This window comes from Ambystoma mexicanum, chromosome 4p, assembly GCF_040938575.1.
Source record: "Ambystoma mexicanum isolate Mex_15411 chromosome 4p, UKY_AmexF1_1, whole genome shotgun sequence".
NCBI lineage: Eukaryota > Metazoa > Chordata > Amphibia > Caudata > Ambystomatidae > Ambystoma > Ambystoma mexicanum.
In genome coordinates this window covers 487,187,213-487,208,049 of record NC_090927.1, presented here as the reverse complement: position 1 = coordinate 487,208,049, position 20,837 = coordinate 487,187,213, and positions in this window count along the sequence as shown.

Here is a 20,837-nt window from a genome sequence, read left to right as displayed (position 1 = left end):
AAACATGGAAAACGGGATGTATCTTCATCCGAGTAGGTAGCTCCAATTTCACAGCCACCGGATTTATCACAGCCGTGATCGTGTAGGGTCCTAAATACCTTGGGTTGAAGGTGCGTGGTCCTTTTAGGGATAAATGCTTTGTGGACAGCCAGACTTGATCTCCTACTTGGTATTGAGGGGCCTCTTTTCGATGTTGATCCGCTCCTTTCTTATACCTTTCCTTGGCTCGTTGAAGGTGAGCTGTGGCTTCCTTAAATGCTTGAGTTATTGTCACATGCAGATGGTCTACAGCGGGCGTTCCGAGAGCTTGAGGTGGATCCAAATTAGAGGTTCGAGGATGACTTCCATACAGCAGAAAGAAAGGGGTTTTTCCAGTTCCTGAATGGATTGAATTGTTGTATGCGTATTCAGCAATCCAAAGGACATCCTTCCAAGTGCCCTCCGATTGTTGCAACATACAGCGTAGATATTGTTCCAGAGTTTGGTTAGTCCTCTCAGTCTGCCCGTCAGTTTGGGGGTGATGGCTGGTGGAAAGTCGTACATCAATTTGCGCTAAACGACAACAACTTCGCCAAAAATGGGAAATAAATTGGCTCCCTCGATCGGAGATTAACACTGAAGGGAAACCGTGCAACCGGACGATGTTTTCAAGGAATTCTCGGGCCAAAACGGGAGCTGTGGGTAAACCTTTCAGTGGAATAAAATGAGCCATTTTTGAAAAAAGGTCCACGATTACTAGAATTGTGTTGTATCCGGAGCAGGAGGGTAAATCCGTGATAAAATCCATTGAGAGAGTATGCCAAGGGCATGGTGGAATGTCTATTGGATGTAGCAGACCTGCTGGTCTTTCCTTTTGACTCTTGTTTTGTGCGCAGATGCCGCAAGATGCCACAAAATCTTTAATGTCTTTTCTCCAAGTCGGCCACCAAAAATGTCTTTTGATTTTCTCTAGGGTTTTGCCCACCCCAGGATGTCCTTCTATTAGAGAATCATGGTAGCAGGTGATGACCTGCTTCTGTAAGTCAACACATGGCAAATATAGTCTTCCTTGGAAATACAATAGATTCTGATCTATCGTAAAATCTTTCCCTTTCAGTTGCCAATTCAATGAATCTTCAGGAGTTATTAGTTGACTGACTTTTGCTTCGATATCTTCAAGGGATAGCGTGTTGATCACTCCCAGTATCTTTTGTTCGGGGATTATTGGTACTGGCTCTGAATTAGCTGTGTGTTCGTCTACCCCTATTCGGGAAAGGGCATCTGCTTTTCCGTTCTTATTGCCTGGCCGATACGTGATCACAAAATCAAATTCCGCGAAGAATAATGCCCAGCGGAGTTGTCTCGAAGATTGGGCCTTGGCTGACTTCAGATACTGGAGGTTGCGATGATCAGTGATTACAGTGACAGTGTGCCGGGCTCCCAGGAGATAATGCCGCCAGGCCTTAAAGGCGGACTTAATTGCCAGAAGCTCTTTGTCCGTAATTGTATAGTTGATTTCGGGGGCCGAAAATTTGCGGGACCAAAATGCCACAGGATGTAATTGGTGTGTTTCGGGATCTCTTTGTGAAAGCACAGCCCCCATTGCGAGGCTGGATGCATCTGTCTCGACGATATATGGAAGTTCTGGACGAGGATGCTTTAAGACTGGAGCGGAGACAAATTTAGCTTTCAATTCTTGGAAGGCTTGTTCGGCCTCTGGAGTCCACTCAAATTTTTTATTCTTTTTCAGAAGGGCCGTGATGGGTTGAACTACTCGAGAAAATTCTGGAATGAATCTCCGGTAAAAATTAGCGAAGCCCAACATGCTCTGTACTCCTTTCACGGAAGTTGGGGACGGCCATTTGGTGATAGCGTCCACCTTTCTTGAGTCCATGTGAACTCCATTGGGTGACAAGATGAACCCCAAGAATTCGACTTCCTTTACATGAAAAGTACACTTCTCCAATTTAGCAAACAAACGGTGTTGGCGAAGTCTCTGTAGAACCGCTGTGACATGTCTTCGGTGCTCAGCTTCTGAGGATGAGTATACCAGGATATCATCGATATAAACAATTACACATAGATCAATAAGTTCTCGGAAAACGTCACTCATAAAGAACTGAAAGGCGGCCGGTGCGTTACATAGTCCAAAGGGCATTACTTGATACTCAAACAATCCGTATTTAGTGCGAAAGGCCGTCTTCCATTCGTCACCCTCCTTAATGCGTACCAAGTGGTAAGCTCCTCTGAGATCTAGCTTTGTGTATATGCAGGCTCCTTTAACTTGGTCCAATAATTCGGGAATCAGAGGCAAAGGATATCTATTTTTGACTGTAATCTGGTTCAGGGCGCGATAATCGATACATGTTCTCAGGTCACCTTCTTTTTTCGGAACGAAGAACAAAGCTGAAGATACTGGAGATTTCGAGGGACGAATGAATCCGTTAGCCAGGTACTGGTCCAGGTATTGCCTGAGATGGAGATTTTCTGGCTCAGTGAGAGCATATATTCTACTGCACGGAGGAGTAGATCCGGTATTAGGTCTATCTGGCAGTCGTATGACCGATGCGGGGGCAAGGTATTGGCCTGATCTTTTTGGAAGACGTCGCGGAACTCTTGGTATTCTGGAGGCAATTGGGGGCTCTCGGAAGCGATGGCTGCTAACCTGATATCGGGTCGAGGGTAGCAAGTTGGGGCGCATTCTGGAAACCGGATTACCTTGGCTCGCCAGTCTATCTGAGGATTGTGCTTTTCCAACCAAGGAATTCCCAGGATTACTTGAAACTGCGGGGCCTTGATTACATCAAACACGATCTTCTCCCGATGTCCTTCTTGGCATAGCAACATCACTTCCATGGTGGTGTGAGAAACCGGTCCGGAAGCTATTTCTGTACCATCCACTGTAGTGATTATGTCTTTAACCATCTTAGAACATAGAGGAAGATTCATCCTGGTTGCCATATCTTGATCTACATAGTTACCGATCGCTCCGCTATCAATGTATGCTTTAATTGCATGCATGCGATCTGGTCGATCTGGACTTATGAGGACCATAGGCATTACCAAATGCGAGGTCAAGGAACTGGTTTTAACGCTCGGCAAGCGGACCTCTACACTTGTCGGGCGAGGTCGTTTCCCGATTCTGGTTTTTCAGCATTCTTATCGGAAGCTCCTACAGCCTTCTTGACCGGTTTCACTGAACAATCACGAAGGAAATGTCCGGAATTCCCACAGTAGAGGCACAGCTGTAATTGTCTTCTCCTTTCCCGTTCCTTTTGGGTTAATGGTCCTTTAACAACCCCTATCTGCATGGGCTCCACGGAATCAGTTCCTTTAGCGGAGCTCTGAGGTCTTGAAAATTTTTGGGTTTCAAATCTGGAACGATCGGTCTTCCTGTTCTGTAGCCGGTGATCTAATTGGACTACTAGGTCGATATAATCGGAACAATCTTGCGGGGGATTCACCACCTGTGCTAAGACATCTTTAAGTTCTCCACGCAGCCCTCTGTAGAAAAGCGTGATTCTCTTATCCTCAGGCCACCTAGTCTCAACCACCAGTCTGTTAAAAGATGCTATGTATGCTAGGAGATCCTGATTCCCTTGTCTTAGTGATAGGAGTTCATTGTCCAAGGCCTGCCCCTGTGAGTGTCTTGCGAACAACTTTTCCATACTGGTCTGGAAATCTTGAAAGTTATGGAGGATCGGATCATCTTGTGTCACAAGAGGAACGGACCAATCTGCAGCACTACCGCTAAGATAGGAAAGTACGAATGCTACTTTGGTTTGGTCAGTTGGGAATGCGGCGGGTCTACACAGAAAGTGCAAGCGGCATTGATTGATGAATACTGCAAACCGTTTTGGATCACCTGAGAAACGTTCGGGCGGGGCCAAAGGCACATTCCCTGGCAGATTAATTTGCACCGGATTATTTGAGGTTGTAGGAGTGTAGCTCCCTCCCGAGGCAGGCAGAGGCGTCTGTCCCGCTTGTGTGTGTAACAACTGTCTGGCCAGATCATCCGTTCGTTCTTTTGAAACGATCAACTCCCTTCGTAAAGCATTTGTCTCTTGGCGGGATGCCTGTACTTCAGCTCTCAGTGCCCCAAGCAATTGGGCCAACTGATCTGTGTCCGAGGTTTCCATTGCGCCTGGGTGGGAATTTTGCGGTAGGCTTCGCGTTCTGTAACGCTCACCTGAATCCCTCGGAGGCGCAGGTCCGGGGTTGGAGATTTCAGTGTCTTCTAGGGTCACGCGCAGGCCTCTGGTAACACCCTGGATAGACCCTCTCCTCACCGTAATTTTGACCTGGAGGGTGAGGTGTCTGCAAGTAGGAGAACAAGGGGTTAATGAATGTCTGGTTGGCCAATCTGACCTTCCCCTTTTCTGGACTCCCCACGTTACTCGTAGGCTGAATGTGCTCACCTTATATAGGTGAAAGCGGAGCTCTCCATCCTGCGACTGTGCAGGGGTGCTGATGCCAGTTGCTTCACTGGTTAATTGCCCAGCCTCTTGATTGCAGAGGATGAAGTCAGGGAGCAAGGCCGTCGTTAGCTGCACGAACGGTGATTGCTTGAATATAGAGTTTTATTTATATGACCCCTTAAATGTCTCTCGCCATTGCAGGTCCGGTATGTAGATAAGGTAAGCGAGAAGAATGCCGGAGCTCGTGAAGGCACGTAAGTAAAAGAATGTTATTCGAAGTTAAATGCACTTCTTAATGTCTCTTTTCCCTTTCGAAGTTAAATGCACTTCTTAATGTCTCTTTCCCCTTTTTCAGGTAGCCGTAGCAGTCGGCGTGGAGATGGACGCCGAGGTACGTGCCGGAGAATGGGCAAGCCGATGACAGCTAGAAGGCACGTGAGTAGTGATGGCGTACAGTGCCCCTAATGGTGTCCTTCTTGTTTTAGCAGGTGCGGACAAACAGCGCCTGACGAAGATCGAGGCGTACGTGGCACAGGTAAGCAGAATAATCACGGAGGTTCACTAACCAATGTCCTTTGTTTCCGCAGGATTGCCGGAGTATGAAGAGTGCGGCACGCGGCCTCGGGATGCTCCGATGGACGAGGTAAGTGCTGCGCTGGTTTTGTCTTTTCCTAACCTGGTGTCCTTGTTCTCTTTCAGACGCTGCTGAAGACTGAAGACTGATTTTCCGGGAGGTAAGACTGAAGATTTCTTATTCACAGATGCAGAAGCTGAAGATTCTCTGGAGCTGACACGGTGAGCGTCCTGCTGCTAGTGCAGAATAACGTGAAGCACGTTGCACTGATCGGGTGTGGTTTAAATAGGCCACTGGAGTGCTTAGGTGTCTCCTTCCACAGCCTCGCCCAGACAAGAAAGAAGTTCCAGCTTCCAGAACAGTTCCAGTATCCAGTCCCAGGGAGTGGTGCTGGCCACACCCAGAAGGTAAAGTAGTTCCAGCTAGGAATGGATGAGGATATCATCCTACAGGTAAGTGAGCAGCATGGTCTGCAGCAGGTAGGTCCACCCAAGCACCATTCCTCTCAATATGAGCCCGGCGCTTCCTGTGCCGGGACTGGGTTCCCTTATAGCCTGGCGCCACTGGCGCCAGGACAAGGTCCAAAAGGCCCCTGTGGGGACCGGCTGGTGCCTGGAATGGAAGTTGTGACCCTGCTTCCAAGGATGTTGGGCTGGGTCTGACTCCTTGGAGGCAGCGGTCATGACAGCTAGCCACCGGACAGGATTCAGGTGCTTGGTCCTGCACTCAGCAAGGCACTCTGGTCTCTGCACAGCCTCTTGGCCTGGATCTGACGGGTTGGTTCTGGGTTACAACTCTGCTCTACTGGTTTGGATCTCTGGGTTCTAGCAAGAGTTCTTGGCAAGAAGCAAAAAAACAGCACAGCCGGCTGTTGAATTGGTTGTGCCCCTTGGAAATTTTGGGGTTAAAATCAGGTTGCAAGATTTTAAAGGCCAGCTGAGAAGGGTTCAGCTTTGGATTGGGCCTTCTGCCTTCAGGGTTCTGGAGTCTTGATCTGGGTTCTGGAGTCTTGACATGGGTTCTTCCTGCAGAGTGCTTCGCCAGTAAATCAGTTGATGGGTGAATGTGTGTGTCTAGATCCTCAACAGTCCCTATTGATGTATTTCCCAAAGGGGTGGGTAGGCTGATTATACTCTAAGAAGCCTATTGGTTAAGGTATTCTCTCTCTCCTGATTTCAGAAGCAACCAGAGTGTCATCATGTGTCATAGTGATGCTGCAATTTACAATACAGTGAAAAACCTCCCCTTTGTTCCTACAGAGAAAATCAGTTTTCTATATAAAACATATTTCCAACATCACCAACTTGCGAATAATACATATTTACAGTACAGATTAAATAAGGCACGTTTCTGTCCACGTCTCATCTTCCTAGGATTTTCGGTTCACAAATGACAGTTTTTCACGCTTTTGGTTGGTTACCCAGTGTCAGATCTGTAAAAAAAATTCCAGATACATGCACATAACATCTGGGCATACTCCTGTGAAGTTTCATATTTTTAGCATTATCACAACTGCTACAAAGTCCACATTTTCGTGGTTCAGTCTGTGAATATCGCACAAATTCCTGAGTGGTTTTAAAACGTGAGAAAAAATGTCATTTTAACAACACTATATTTACAGATTAGTACCAATTTTGTTCAATTTTCTATGAGTCTTTTTCAAAAAGATATTTTCTGTGCTCTCCGAATAAACAAAAGTGTCTGTCTCTGCCCCCAAGGTTTTGGCTGGGCCAAGCAGTCCCAGGCTTCTTCCTGACAGCAGTTGTTTTCTGTCACACCCGAATTTGCATTTCCTTTCATTCAAGGGAGTCTTTTGTTTCTTGTCAGAGCAACAGGCCAAAGTCCCCTCCCATTTCCTTTCACACCTCCCTGCCAGTTCTTCAGCAGAGGGCAGGGGGGAAGATTCCTTTGTTTGGGAGAAACTGTGGAATGTCTCTGAAGCTCAGTGTGGCTGGCTTTAACTTACTTTTAAAACAATGTTTAAAATAGTCTTTCTCTAAAATACAATTTTGTAAGCGATATTCAATCAACACTACAGCCAAGTCAATGCCTAGTCTGGGATGCTGAGGAAAACCCTTATTAATGTATTTGTATGTCTAGTTCAGTACTCTGCATGACCACCCTTGTATAACACCCCCCTCTTAGAATCCCCCTGACCCCACTGAGCCAAGAAGTAGGTTTGTTTTGCAAATTAAAAGGTTTATTTGAGAATTTAAACAATATATATATATCACACTTTATAATAAATTAATATCTGATAGTACACTTAGACATATGATGTTGATCAACAATGGGTAATCTGGCACTAGCATACTTCTTTACAATCAATGAGGAGATAGTATAGGATGGATAAAGTAGCAAAAATACTTTTATGATTTCAAGGGAAAAGCAATGAGGAATACAATGCAGTACAGAAATACTTGATATGATTTTAGCAAAAGATAAGATAATCACTTTTTCTCTGGCAATTCACCCCCCTCCCCTATGCAAGGTAAGAAATGGAAGGAGATGGAAAGAGGAGCACACAGTTCTCAGGAATGCAATCAAATACAATACGAAATTCAGTTCCCCCCCAGCAAGCTTAGAGGAAACAGGTAGGAGTTTGAAACACAGGCCCAAAATGCTTTTTAAATGTGATGGCAATGGATGAAAAATATGCTGAAAATGCTTTTAATTCCCTTTAGGAGGTTCAGGGTGAGTGAGAGATACTTGGGATGAGCTCAGGCTCACTTTAGCAATGATTCAGGGATGGTTATTAAGAGGCAAACGAATTTTTAGCAAAGGAAAGCAAAAAGCTGCTATATTTTTACAGGTAAAGAAATCAGGCCAAATCGCAAATCGCGGCAAAATTCGCGAGTGCGTGAATCGCGATTACGGCAAAGTATAAGGAGTAGCAGTAGGTTCGTTGGAAAGCTTAGATTCTAAGCTTTCAGATGAAAGTTAGATTTCGTTCCTAGCCCAAACGGTTCCAGAGATACGGACGATTAAATAAAGGTAGTTTTTTCGGATTTAAAGTAAACTCAAAATGACAGGTGACAGCTTGCAGCTGCAGAATTGACAGGTGACAGTTGTGCAGCTTTAAAAATGACAGATGACACGATTTCTAGGAGGCTGTTCTACTTAGGTTAAAATAGTTTGGATTAGATTATTTTAACTAAGAGATTGGTTCTGCACAGTTCTGCTAGGTACTCACAATATATTTTGTGCAGGAATGGGCCTCGCCACGGATCTGGTCAGGTTTTGGACTGGACTCCGGTTCTGGTCTCGGCACTTCCCAGCGATCTGGGTCACTGGTTCTGCTCACAGCGGTCTGGGTCAGCTCTGCTCTGCTGGTCTAGCCTCTCTGGATTCAGCGGCCTCTGGTTCTGGTTACTGCTCTGCTTTCCGGTCCGGATCAAGTGAATTCTGGATGTAACACTGCTTTCTGGGTACTGGCAAGAGTTCTTGGCAAAAAAATTCAGACAGCTCGCCCGGCTGTGGAATAGTTTGCAAATGATTTTGAGGCCTGCTGACAAATACTTTTGCTTGCAGTGGGCCTTCTTGTTTCAAAGTTCTGTAGTCTCTGTTTAGCTTGGAAGTCTAAGTGTTGGATCTCTGGATGTGAAGTCGTCAGTCAGCATGCTCCGCAGCAAATGGAATTGAATGTCTCTACCTGTCCCAGCAGTCTCTTTTTATGTGTTTTGAAAATGGGTGTGTGCCTGGGCCTAGCTAAGCCTGCCCCTCTCTATTTGTCATTGGCCCAATTCTCCCCTCTCCCATGATTGGGGGAAGGAAATGGATTGTCATCATGATGAGGTCTGTTTATGGGTCAGAGGATCCTCCCCTGGTCAGTTTGCCCACAAATCTATATTTGATTCAAATACATCTTTCCCAGATATACAGTTTGTTGAAATTACATGTGCGCATTATATATTCCTTATGGTCCATGCTTGTCCGCCTCTGATCTTCCTGGGGGCTTGCATTCAAAAATGACAACATTTTGCGCTTTTTACTGGTTTTGCAATATCGGACATTTACCCGAAATTACACACATGTGCGCAAGGAGTATGGACATTAATTGATGAAGTGTCAGATTTTTAGCATGCAGATATTTGGAGTGAGACCCTATTTTCCGCTAGCAACCCCCCAGAATACACCACAGGGTCCTAACGCCTCTCAAATGTTCACAGAAAAATCACAAAAATAATGATATTACTTATATAATTCTGACAAGTCCGCACTATGAGTTATCTATCTTTTTAAAATTATGGCCTGGTCAAAAAGGGGTGTGGCTTCCCACATCACAGGGTGGAATAACTGGTTTATCCACTTCCCCCAAGCTCAGCTGCTAGCAGAGACACTACCCCTCCCAGTTTCCCCTAAGAGGAAGCCACTTTACGACGCCCCCAATATAACATTTGCCTGAGTCATGGGAGTTGCATTGTTCTGTTCCTTCCAGTTCCCAGGTGCTCCACCTCTAATCTAATCAGAGAGATGACAACTCCTTTTGGCAAGGGGCAGCAGGATGCAGCTAGGCCTGGGAAGAGTGGCTGAACAGGTTTCTCCTGTCGGGGGTAGTTGTCAGGCAGAATCCCGTTTCACTAAGCCAGGTTTCAGCTAAATGTCACTTTTTGTTCCCAGTTTTCTACATTCAAATCAAACTGACAATTTGTACCTATACATTAAATATTTACTTCCTTCAAGTAATTTCAGAATATGGTTTTACATTCTTTCACCTCTTAGCAAGTCTTTCCTTGGTCTGGTTTTATTTCATTTGTGCAGTTTTACACAAAAGTCTGGTGGTTTTAAAACGCCGGCTTTCTGATAGTGGTGAGTACTGGTAATGCAACCATTTTTTGGGATTAAGAAAATGAATTCCCCACAGTTCTGGGTTGCTTTTGGCAATCAGCATTGCCATTCCCAATGGTTTCAGGCTACTGTGTGTGTAGCCCAATGGTGGTTTTAGGCAGTGCCCTCCTGTGCTCACAACATAGGCAAAAATGGGTGGCAGCCTATTCTTCATGTTTTCCCTGTGTACTCTCTGGGGAGTTCTGGCCATCATGATGTTTTCCATGCCAGTACTGCACAGTTTTATGGTGGGGCTTGTATGCATGGGTAAAAACATCCCACAATTTACATTTTTACAAATATAACTACAAATCTTTTAATTCCAGCCTTTTTAAAACATAGAGATTGAATTGTCACCCTATATTGCTTTTGATGGGAAGCCTCTTCTTTTCCATACTTTGATTTTAAGGCACAAGTTTAAATGACAGTATAAGTAAATGCCGGCTTATGACACAGGCGAGCGGCATTACTGCACCCATTTTTAACATATTTTTCCAAGCAAGCCTCTTTGAATGTGGATTTTCTTCTGAAAAAATATGTTTCTGCTGACATTGTGCTTAGGTGAATTCTTTAAATAAAGTGATGTTTAACACCCCACAAGGATGTTGGATCTTTTGTGATGTTTGGGAACCATAATTTTTGCACGTTCTACAGCCAAGGAAAAACGTTTTTTTAAAGCAGTTCTGGGTTTTCCTTTGCAATGCAGCACTGCTTCTTCAAGTAGTTTCATTTTACTCTGTGGGCAGCCAAATGATAGGTTTTGGCAGTGGTCTCCTGTGTTACCATTGACATAGGCAAAATGGATTGGTGGCCTATTTTTCAGGTTTTCCTGCACACTTCCAGAGATTTTTAGAGCAACAATCTTTTTGTAGGCCACTCTGTTGTTTCTGATGCAAGCAGCGCACAGTGATGTTGCAGGGCATGGACTAGTGGGTTAAAACATCCCACAGATATGTGTCTGAGATTGGTCTAAAAACGAATCTGTTTACCATGCACCCTGAGCCATTACATCGTTTACCCCACAGGACCAGGTGAACCAGGCTTTAAGATCAGCATATTATAGATCTATATAGATAAGACACCTGAAAAGTTATGGGGGAATCATACCAAGCACAGAGTTTAACGTAATATTATTTTGTTTAAGTTAATCTTCTGTCCTCTTCCACTCCCTTCCCACTTTTCTCATGGTTTCCCAATGCACTGGTCTTTACACGTCCATCTCTTAGCATTGACACATCGGTCAGCTGCCGTGGCAAACCCATTTCTCTCCCTTACTTAATAACAAGGAGTGTTCTTAAATAATGAAGCTGATGTAAACTGTTAAACAGTTTGTTGCATAACCACGTGAGTGGGGAGGGAAGGAACTTCCCGTGTTGAGGGTGGCTTCTCAATAAACTGTTACACCCCTAAATATCTCCATGGGAACAGAGGAAGATACTGAATCCAGAGGACCCTACAGCAGCTCAAGAACCAGCACCCAGCCACCACACAGGCTCAGCAGCAGGCTTCCTAGGTGGCAAGTGCCAGAGAGTCTCTGAACAAAACCAAGGTCGAGGCAGCTGCCTGCAACACCCTTCACAGCTGTGGGTTGTCTGCCGTAAAGTGTGACATAAGCCCAGTGAAGAGGCTAGGAGAAGTGTATCAGCAAGCATTTATCAATGTCCTCCTTAAAGGTCATTTTCAAGCCAGTCTAGTCCTTCAAGCTGCACCGCTGACTGTTGTTACGCCGCAGTCGCTAACACTGTCCGAGACACCTCGACCATTGCTTTAGAATGGCAGACCAGCACTGAGACAACGATTCCTGACCCTGAGCTGCCATGTAGGCCAGCCTGCAGCCTTCCATCCATTTTCGCTCACCGAACTAACAGCTACCTGATACCCATCGGTCTCCAGTCTTGAATTCTGTTGCAGAAGCTGCAATGCGCCGTGAAACCGATTTGACCCTGTCCAGTGGTTTTTTGTCCCCCTGGTCCTTCTCCGAAAGGCCCCTAATGACATTTTATGACCCACTGCTCCATTTTTGCTGAAGCCAAGTATACTTGAACTATAGTGATGAATTACTATATTGGCTACCCTCTTGTCAGTAGCCAAAGTGCATACCTTTTCCCTTTGAAACTGTCTGTCCTCTGTATTCCTATAAAGGGTGGGTTGTATTTTGTACTGTGCTAACCTGTCCGTTGTGTTGATAATAAAGTAGATATTTGTACACAACCTTGACTGAACAGTCCCTTATCATTGGGTATTAATTGTATGTTGCTGTGTTGCAACTAACCAACTATCCACGACCTTTCGAAGATAAGCCTGCTGTTCTGTCCAAGTTAACAAAATTGGGCTAGGAGGTTTTTTAATTTGCTTGTGTTTTCAATCTGTTTGGATCCTTTCTGGTGCACTAAAGGCGTGGGGTTGATTGATGATCTAGAAACTGATATGGATTCCTGGACCACTGGCACCCCAAAAGTTGATTTGTCACAGTGATGACGAATCTTATCTAGTCAACAAAATGAAGTTGTTAATAGAATGATTGCCGACACTTAAGAGCACTTAGAACCAATACCATTAAGGAGTTACAAAAATAGCATTAACTATGTTATTGGCATTCTAGTGTTCTAATTAACCAATATGAAAAAGATGTTCAATTTGGTAAATATCGGAAACTTTCTTCAATATTTTTCTTTCCCAAAATACACAAAACAACTAGTAATTTTCCACCATTTAGACCCGTTAGTGGACTTTGTTCCTTAAAAGAATACATTTCCAAATGTACATACCTTTTATGCTACTGCTACAGTACTGCTCAAAAGGGCTCGATGTTTCACAGTGTACCTAATTAGGTCCAGCAGCGAGTGCACAGCCACTGCAAGACTGGCTCCGCATGAGATGCACCCTTGGGCATTTTGCCAGTTAAGTATGAGCCATTGTGTTTGGATGTGTCCTAGTTCTTTTTTGTTTGCATTCTGGAACACACAGGGTTGTTGTCGGATATGCATCTTTGTAGGTTGCCGGTTGACCTGGGGAGCGGGGGGGGGGGGCGGGGTGGCTCCTGGTGGCTGTTTGTTTTGGATTGGCCAGCCGCTCCTGGGGTATGGGTGGGAGGTCATTTAGATACCTGTTTCACCTCCACCATGCACCCTGAGCCATTACATCGTTTACGCCACAGGACCAGGTGAACCAGGCTTTAAGATCAGCATATTATAGATCTATATAGATAAGACACCTGACTGAAAAGTTATGAGGGAATCGTACCAAGCACAGAGTTTAACGTAATATTATTTTGTTTAAGTTAATCTTCTGTCCTCTTCCACTTCCTTCCCACTTTTCTCATGGTTTCCCAATGCACTGATCTTTACACGTCCAACTCTTAGCATTGACACATCGGTCAGCTGTGGTGGCAAACCCATTTCTCTCCCTTACTTAATAACAAGGAGTGTTCTTAAATAATGAAGCTGATGTAAGCCTTCCGATTACTAGGGTATGCTAGAGCACCTCTTAAATCCATCACACAACCTCACACCAACTCTTTCTAGCGGCATGTTTTGTCTGGTCTAGATACCTCCTTCCCAGCTAAGCCTTGCTATTAATCCAAGCAGCACATTCCTGAAATTTTCTCTCACGTTTACCATTAACAAAACATACATCCAAGCTATCACAACCACAATCCCTGCTCCTCATCTATTGTACTTTTCCCCCATTGAATTGTTTGTCTAATGGCTAATCCACCTTTCTCCCATTGGATTGTTTGTCTAATGGCTAATCCACCTTTCCCCCATTGGATTGTTTGTCTAATGGCTAATCCCCCTTTCCTATCATCTCTCCTCCCACTCTCTTCTTTCATACTCATATACTACGGTCTGGTGGCACCCTGGTGGGATCACAATGCACCACTTCTTCGACAAGAAAAGGCACTGTAAACCCACTATGGTGGTGATGGGCACAGTATAAATATTGAATAACATAACTTAACTTCAATGATGACCGGTGTCCATGCTGACCATGTTCTGGAAAGACCCTAACACCTTCCCCTTTAGACAACAGGCCTCATCCCGGGTCCGGAGGTAACCCTCCCGGTGCTACTGGTGGGTTGCGGCCAGACTCAGAATAATTTACTAGCGCCTGACTTCCCAGAGCCACCGGGAGATTCCAAGTCTGGCGGCCCGGGAAGTCAGGCACCGGCAAATCGTTAATCCCCATTCCCACAGAGTCCGACTCTATGGGAGTGGGGACACGGAAGCGCCGGCATCGTTAGCAATAGTGCCTGTGCTTCCGTGAACAGTCTGCCTACTGCGGCCGCAGCGCCCGGCAGGGTCATCCCTGTCAGGCACAGCGGCCACGGCAGGCAGACTCAGAGTTTGCCGATACGGAACCAAGGGTGCCGGTGACCTTACCGGCACCCTTGTTTCAGGACTGGCAAACTCATAATAAGGCCCAATATCTCCAAGACCGGAAGTGCCAAAGAACTGGCCATACAGAGTCAAAAGAATGCCTCGAAACAAACTCAGAAACACTCTTCCCCCTCCCCCCTTTCATACTTACAGAATCTTAACACCTTCTTCCCAATACCCAACCCATTAATGATGTCTCTGTAACTGTGTTTATCCCCCTTAACCATGCAAAGTATGCATAGATGTGAATTATATAGTGCATGGCAAGCTAGCAAGTGACAGAGAGCTGCACGAGGTAGGGGGAGAATGCAGAGAGAGCGCCACATGGAACACCGGGTGAGGGGAGAGACCATGTTGCCTCGCAGAGGTTGGATCGCGCCTAAATATGCAAAAACACAACGAACATGCGGGCACAGCCCGATGGGTGTATCAGGTGAAGTTTTAGCAAACTGATGCAAAGGCATGCAATGTTCTGTTCCGTCCAAAATCAGACACTCATGCACATTTTCCGTGTTTCAACTCATGCAAAAATGCCACTACATTTTACTCGTCATAAAACAATGACTTCGGCACACAAAGCAGCTGTAGCAAATTTATCTTTACGAAACTGGCACATTAAAAGTTTTGCAAACAATGAAACTGTAGCAATGTGCGTTGACAAAAGCACATTTGCTGCGTACATTTTAGAAATCAAATGTCAGCAAATATTGAACGCGAAATACCTGTTTCATTAGAGCTTCTCATGTCAGGAAAACAATGCCAGCCTTAATGGATGCCTCGATGTTCCAGTGCCTTTTCAGGCCCTTGCTACTGTCAGAACAGGAGAACAATGCGCCTTTTCCACCACAAAGGAACAACGCCACTGCTTCTGCCACTGAGGAGAAAGCAGGCTTGTCATTTACTACCGAAAACTAGTGATTACACCACAATAGCAGCAGGCGCTTAGCCGTGTCCTTTTTTTAGCATCCATAACCCAACACCTGGTCAATGAATACCTCACCTAGTCATCTGCCGCGAACGGATGTTCAGTTTGACACGTCAAAGATACAAGGAATTATGGGTTTTGGTTTCAAGAATGAATAATTGAAGTTAATTGGCCGCAGGGCATTCAGTGACATTGGTTCGAAATCTGAAGTGTTGCTTGGTTAATTAATTAGCATAACATCCCTCAGGCAATGAAAAGGAAGTAAGTGAACATGGAGGTCGAGTGTTGTTTTTGCGAAAAAACATTACGTATAATACTATGCTAGTCTTAGCATCACTTCTCCAGCCTGCAGTCTGTTCCATGGTGCTTTTCTCAACAAACCTAAGGGACCGATGCAGCCGATGTATGGCTGCACCGAGGACTTCACAATTTACCTCGGTGAAGGGTTTCAATGTGCAAAGCAGTTGCCTTCCTTTGAATGAAAAATGGCGGGACTCTGACCAGCTTACTAGCTCACACCATTTGTGGTATTCATAACTTCCACTCCCTTTTGCCCAACAAGGACATACCTTGTCTCCACAGGAGAAGGTGGTAGGGAACCATACATAATTGGGCAACTGGAAACACGGCGATTACCACTGGTGTCCCTGCAGGAGTCACTGGCCCTGCTCCTGGCCCTGCGCCATTGATTTGCGCTTCTGCCAATGAATGCAATTATATGCATCATGATACAAGTAGAAGCACAGGAATCATGTGGAGTTTTCTGAAGATTAAGCGGTTCAATGGGCTGAGCTTGACAGGGCCTGCACGCATTTGGCTCTTAGACCCAATCTGCCAGTGAAAAGCATTAATGTACAGATGGTGTCCGATGCCAGCCCAGCACAGTGAATGTGAAAGCAAACTATCCTTGTCACTCTTCTGACAGGAATATCTACCAACACTCAGCAATTGAATGCCAATGTGAGGCAGAACAGTATGACAAGACAAGATATGGTTACTTGGCATGCGATGTCACAAATGGTTGGGCATGTCATATTATCCCTCTTTCTTCCACAGGTGTCAGTGCTTACCCCTTGAGGAGATACCTACACGGATCGGAATCCAGCAACATTACAAAATTGCTCACATATGCACCATATGCATTGACCCTGATTCTCATACCCTCTATCTTTCCCCTCCCCCTCTCTCCCTCCTCCTCCCCTCCCCTTGAGTAAATTGTTCCATATACTGTACTTCTGGTTTGTTTCACGTTTGTAATAAGCTTCTCAAAATGTTGTATCTTGTTGTTAATCGGTAAAGCGCTTTGGCGTAAAGCGCTATATAAATTCAATAAACATAAACATAAAGATACGGAGTGTTTTGGAATACTGAAGTCCTGCTTCTGTTGCCTGGAGCATTTTGGGTTAGTGAAATGATATGGTCCTCTAGCAGTATGTAACATTATAGTTATCAGATGTGAGCTCAGACAGTGGTATTCAGACATGCTCATTCTGAGGCCTCCCCTTGGTAATAATATTGTTGCCTACCCCCCGCTCCCCAATTAAAGAAAATTATTGCCAGGCCCACCCAGATGCCATATATGCAAATCTTTTCTATTAAAAGCAGTCACCATACTCACTGTCTGAAGGGATTCAACCCACCACCTCTTGACATCCTTCATGCCCTCATAAGGGGGTCAGCATCACAGTTTGAAGACCACTGGCTCAGAACAGTGCACTCAGGCGTTGCTACAAATGGAACACTGATGTGATCTGCCCCACAGTCAACATCTTGCATGCAGCTGCAGATAGGTAGAGGAATGTGGCAGTGGTTATTATGCATGCCCTGCTAACAGGATGTGTCACTTAGTATTTGTGCCACAGAACCCTTATAACTGCATATTTTGCATGCATCATTAGAACTTGATCAGGGAAAAGGCCAGATGCTGTAGATGACATGCAGTATCCTTTGAGGTGCAAACAAAAAGACTGGGCGTTTCCACTCAGTGAGCCGAGTGTTTATGTTAGGTTTATGGCAGGATCGGTGATAGGAAGTTTGATGATGATAATGAACACCGTCGCCTCTGTCATAACATTCAACATATTTCCATAGTTCACCCAACATCCCGATCACGGAATTAAGTTCACCACTTCCCCTGGCTGCCACATGCACCTATCATTTCCAACTGTATGGGGATGCACACACATATCAGTTATCACTTCTACAGGAACATTCATCTAGACAATGGTCCATGATTACCAAGTATGGTGCACACCATCGACTACCTGTGAAATTTCCAAATGGCTACAAAGACAGAACATACCTGTCCCCTTGCTAAAGCATGTATAATTGAAACGAGGCTATGCACACAGCTCACAGAACTCGGGCGTATATGTTACAACACAACGCAGAAACCATTTTTTTAGCCTTAAGTAGCAAGAACACTCAGGCATTCTGGTCTTATATTAATAATATGGAAGTTCAGAAATTGGCAAGATGGTGAATGCAGTCTCAGATGAAGCCTGGGTCTCTAATTTTCCAACATTGTTTGATCATACCCAAGTCCCAAGTATTCAGTCCTCCCTCGAATTATACGTAGAGAGGGACTCGTTCTTGATTGATGTAAGCCAAGAAGCCATTTTGGAAGTGTTACAATTGGTTAGTACTTCTCGGGCGCCTGTTCCGAACAGACTTTACAAATTCCTATTTAAATCATCCCCGGAAACATGTTCAAGATTTTGTTTACCCAAGTTGTGCCTTCAGTGAAATTTGCGTCAACGTGGTCCCAAGTGAATATCATCCCAATTTATAAGAAAGGCATCCACTCCGACCCATGTAACTACCGGCCAATTTCTATTCTGGCTGCAGATGGTAATGTTTTTGCCTCCATACTTTTACTGCACATAGAGAAATGGCCCGGGGAACAGGCAGATTGCTAAGTGGCAGACAAGGTTCCGTAAGAACATGGGGACCACACTGAATGGAGTTATGATGAAGTACATCCAAACTGTAGCATGAACCATGGGTAAGGCCCCGATCTTTCTGGCCTCGGTCGACGACTCTGCAGCATTTGATGCAGTAGACAGAAATCTACTATGGCACAAGCTGCAGAGGTGATGAATTCTAACCAGTCTGTTCAGGCTGATAGTTGGCCTCCAAAAACACTAATCCATATAGGTGTCCTTAAACCAACAAGGCCTTCTGTCTCATCGTATTCCAACCTTTAGAGGGGTTAGGCAGGGATACGTTCTCGCTCCCTGCCTATTTAATCGGTATATGGCAGATGCTGGTGATTACTTACTTCCTAAGTCTTTAGCAAAACCAAAACTTCAGCATATTAGACCATTGTGGTTATCTCATGTAGACAATGTATTAATATTTGATCATACGCTGCTATGTCTTCAACATCTGCTTGAAGGTTTTCCAATTTTGTGACTAATCATGCCTTGCCCATTAACTCCACTAAAACTAAGGCAATGCAGCTAGGACGTGCAAAGAAAAAAGTTCCTTTTAAATGGTGCATAGGTGGAGAGTGGGTGCTAACGACTGCCACTCTGCTATATCTTGGCTTCTTTATTACCTCTAAGAATTGTAAAGCTGACACATGTCAATGTCTTTGAGAAAAAACTGCTAATATTACAAATCAGTTGTGCCGTGTAGATTCCAAGGTTGGCAAATTTTCACTACTACCGGCAGCTCGGTTCTACGAAGGGAAGTGTGTCCCAAAGATCATGTGCGGTATCGAAATATATGACATAACCCTTTTGCAGTACTTACCATTCTTAGAGGCCCTGATTTGGATACGTGTCCTTCGCATGCCCCAATCCACTCCGCATGTAGTAATATGTAACGAGCTAGGTCTGGTCTCATTGACCGCTAGGGCGTACTGGCTTTATGTGTCCTTTTATCGGAAACTGATTATACCCTGTAAGAACTCTCTGTATGAAGACTTGGGTGTCATGCGTAGGGCACAGAGCCAGCAGCCACTGAGGGCACTTATGACTCTTTGCACCGAACTGCTGTCGAAGTCTGCTTGTTGATAACCTGGACAGGGTGAAACAAGCTTTGTATGAATGGGATTGGTGTACCGCTTTCGATGTTCGATGAACAGCACCAATATGCATCGATGCATCAATTTTGCTGCGTTCATAAGAGAAGAGTAACATTAGCCCCTTTCTCATCGATATACCCAGACAAATGTACCCGACACCTGTTTTTGCGCTTCCAATGGAACCTAATTCACACTAAGTAAATATTACTGAATTACGGTCTGATCAACAAACAGTTGTTATCATGCAGATGTTGCATAGAACTTCACCAGCGAGAAAGCCTTAAACATCTGCTGATACACTGTACAGGTCTGAGGGGCTAGTGATGGAATATTTTCAAAAGTCTTGTGGAAAAAACCATTAGTTCTGATTGTGTCTCACTGTGGAAAACATGTTTGTCGGGAGCAACAACTTCTACTGTTGGGGCAGTTACTAATTATTTTAAAGAATTGAAAATGGATATTCATTTCAAGATTTTCTATGGATCATTTCCTTTTTGCCTTGCTGTTTATATATGGCTTTTCTATCCTTTATTATTGTCTAATGCTATTCTGTTATTGTATTGTTATTCTTTTAATTGTCTACTACTGTTAAAGGTTAATTTTTAAACCATAAAAAAAAAAAAATCAAGATAATGTATTGAAGTCAAAATAAATATGTACAAAACAAAGAAAATGACAACACTATAACCCCAACTGTAAAGGTTTTTTTTCTAGTGAAAATCATCTGCAGTTCAACAAGGTATTTATACCATTACTTGTATGCATGCTGCTTGCTGCCCTGGAGGTTTTGCACCTTCCTGGAGCCCCATCCACTACCATTAGGTGTCACCGCTAGCTGCTCTGCCAGTAATGCTTGGTGTGCAGCTAGTAGTCACATTTTGCTCCAAGAAAACAGTGAGGCAATTGGATACAATTATGTTTTGTGAATCATGTTGCATTATCAATCGGATCAGATTCTGTGCAGTACGTTGCTGGGCATTTGTAGATTCACAGAGCTCTTCCACAACCACACCCCTGTCTCCCTGACCTCTGCTTCCAGGGTCATCCTGGCAGCAGAAGTCTTATTGGAGTCTCGGTGGAGAACCTTGCCTAGATGGCAGGTGCCTGGATGGAGGTGAGTTCAATTTGCTTTGCAAACTATTTTGAGTCTTGGTGCAAGAGGCGCATTGGCTGTACTGTTCTTTCAGAATACATGCATAGCAATGGGATGTGTGATTGCGTATAGTTCCATCTTTGTGCATTCGGTCCTTTAATTGGGTCTGCATATTTTTCAGAATCTGGCAAATAAATCTTTCATTTTAATTTGATGTTAATGATGTGATTACATGCACATTTTCTGATCCTTGCTACAGATAGTGCACACACTATCTGCTTGGAAGGAGGCGGTAATGGGTGATAGCCGAAATAGGGCCCACAGGGGTAAGTTGGAAGATGGTAGATTTAGAACCTTTAGTTGTGAGGGTGAGGGATAAGCAAGGAGATGGGAATTGCCAGAGAACTTAGTCACTGTCCCCTTCTACATTGCCCTGATGTTACCAATTGCCCAGGACTAACTTCTAATTCTCACCCTTTTATCCTAACTGACACCATCTACACTATCACCCAGCAGAGATCATTTATTGGCCTAGAGTGGGCATCCACCCACGCACGCTACCCTCTTTTGATCTTTACACATCGAAGTGGCCATCACAATGCTCGAATCCCA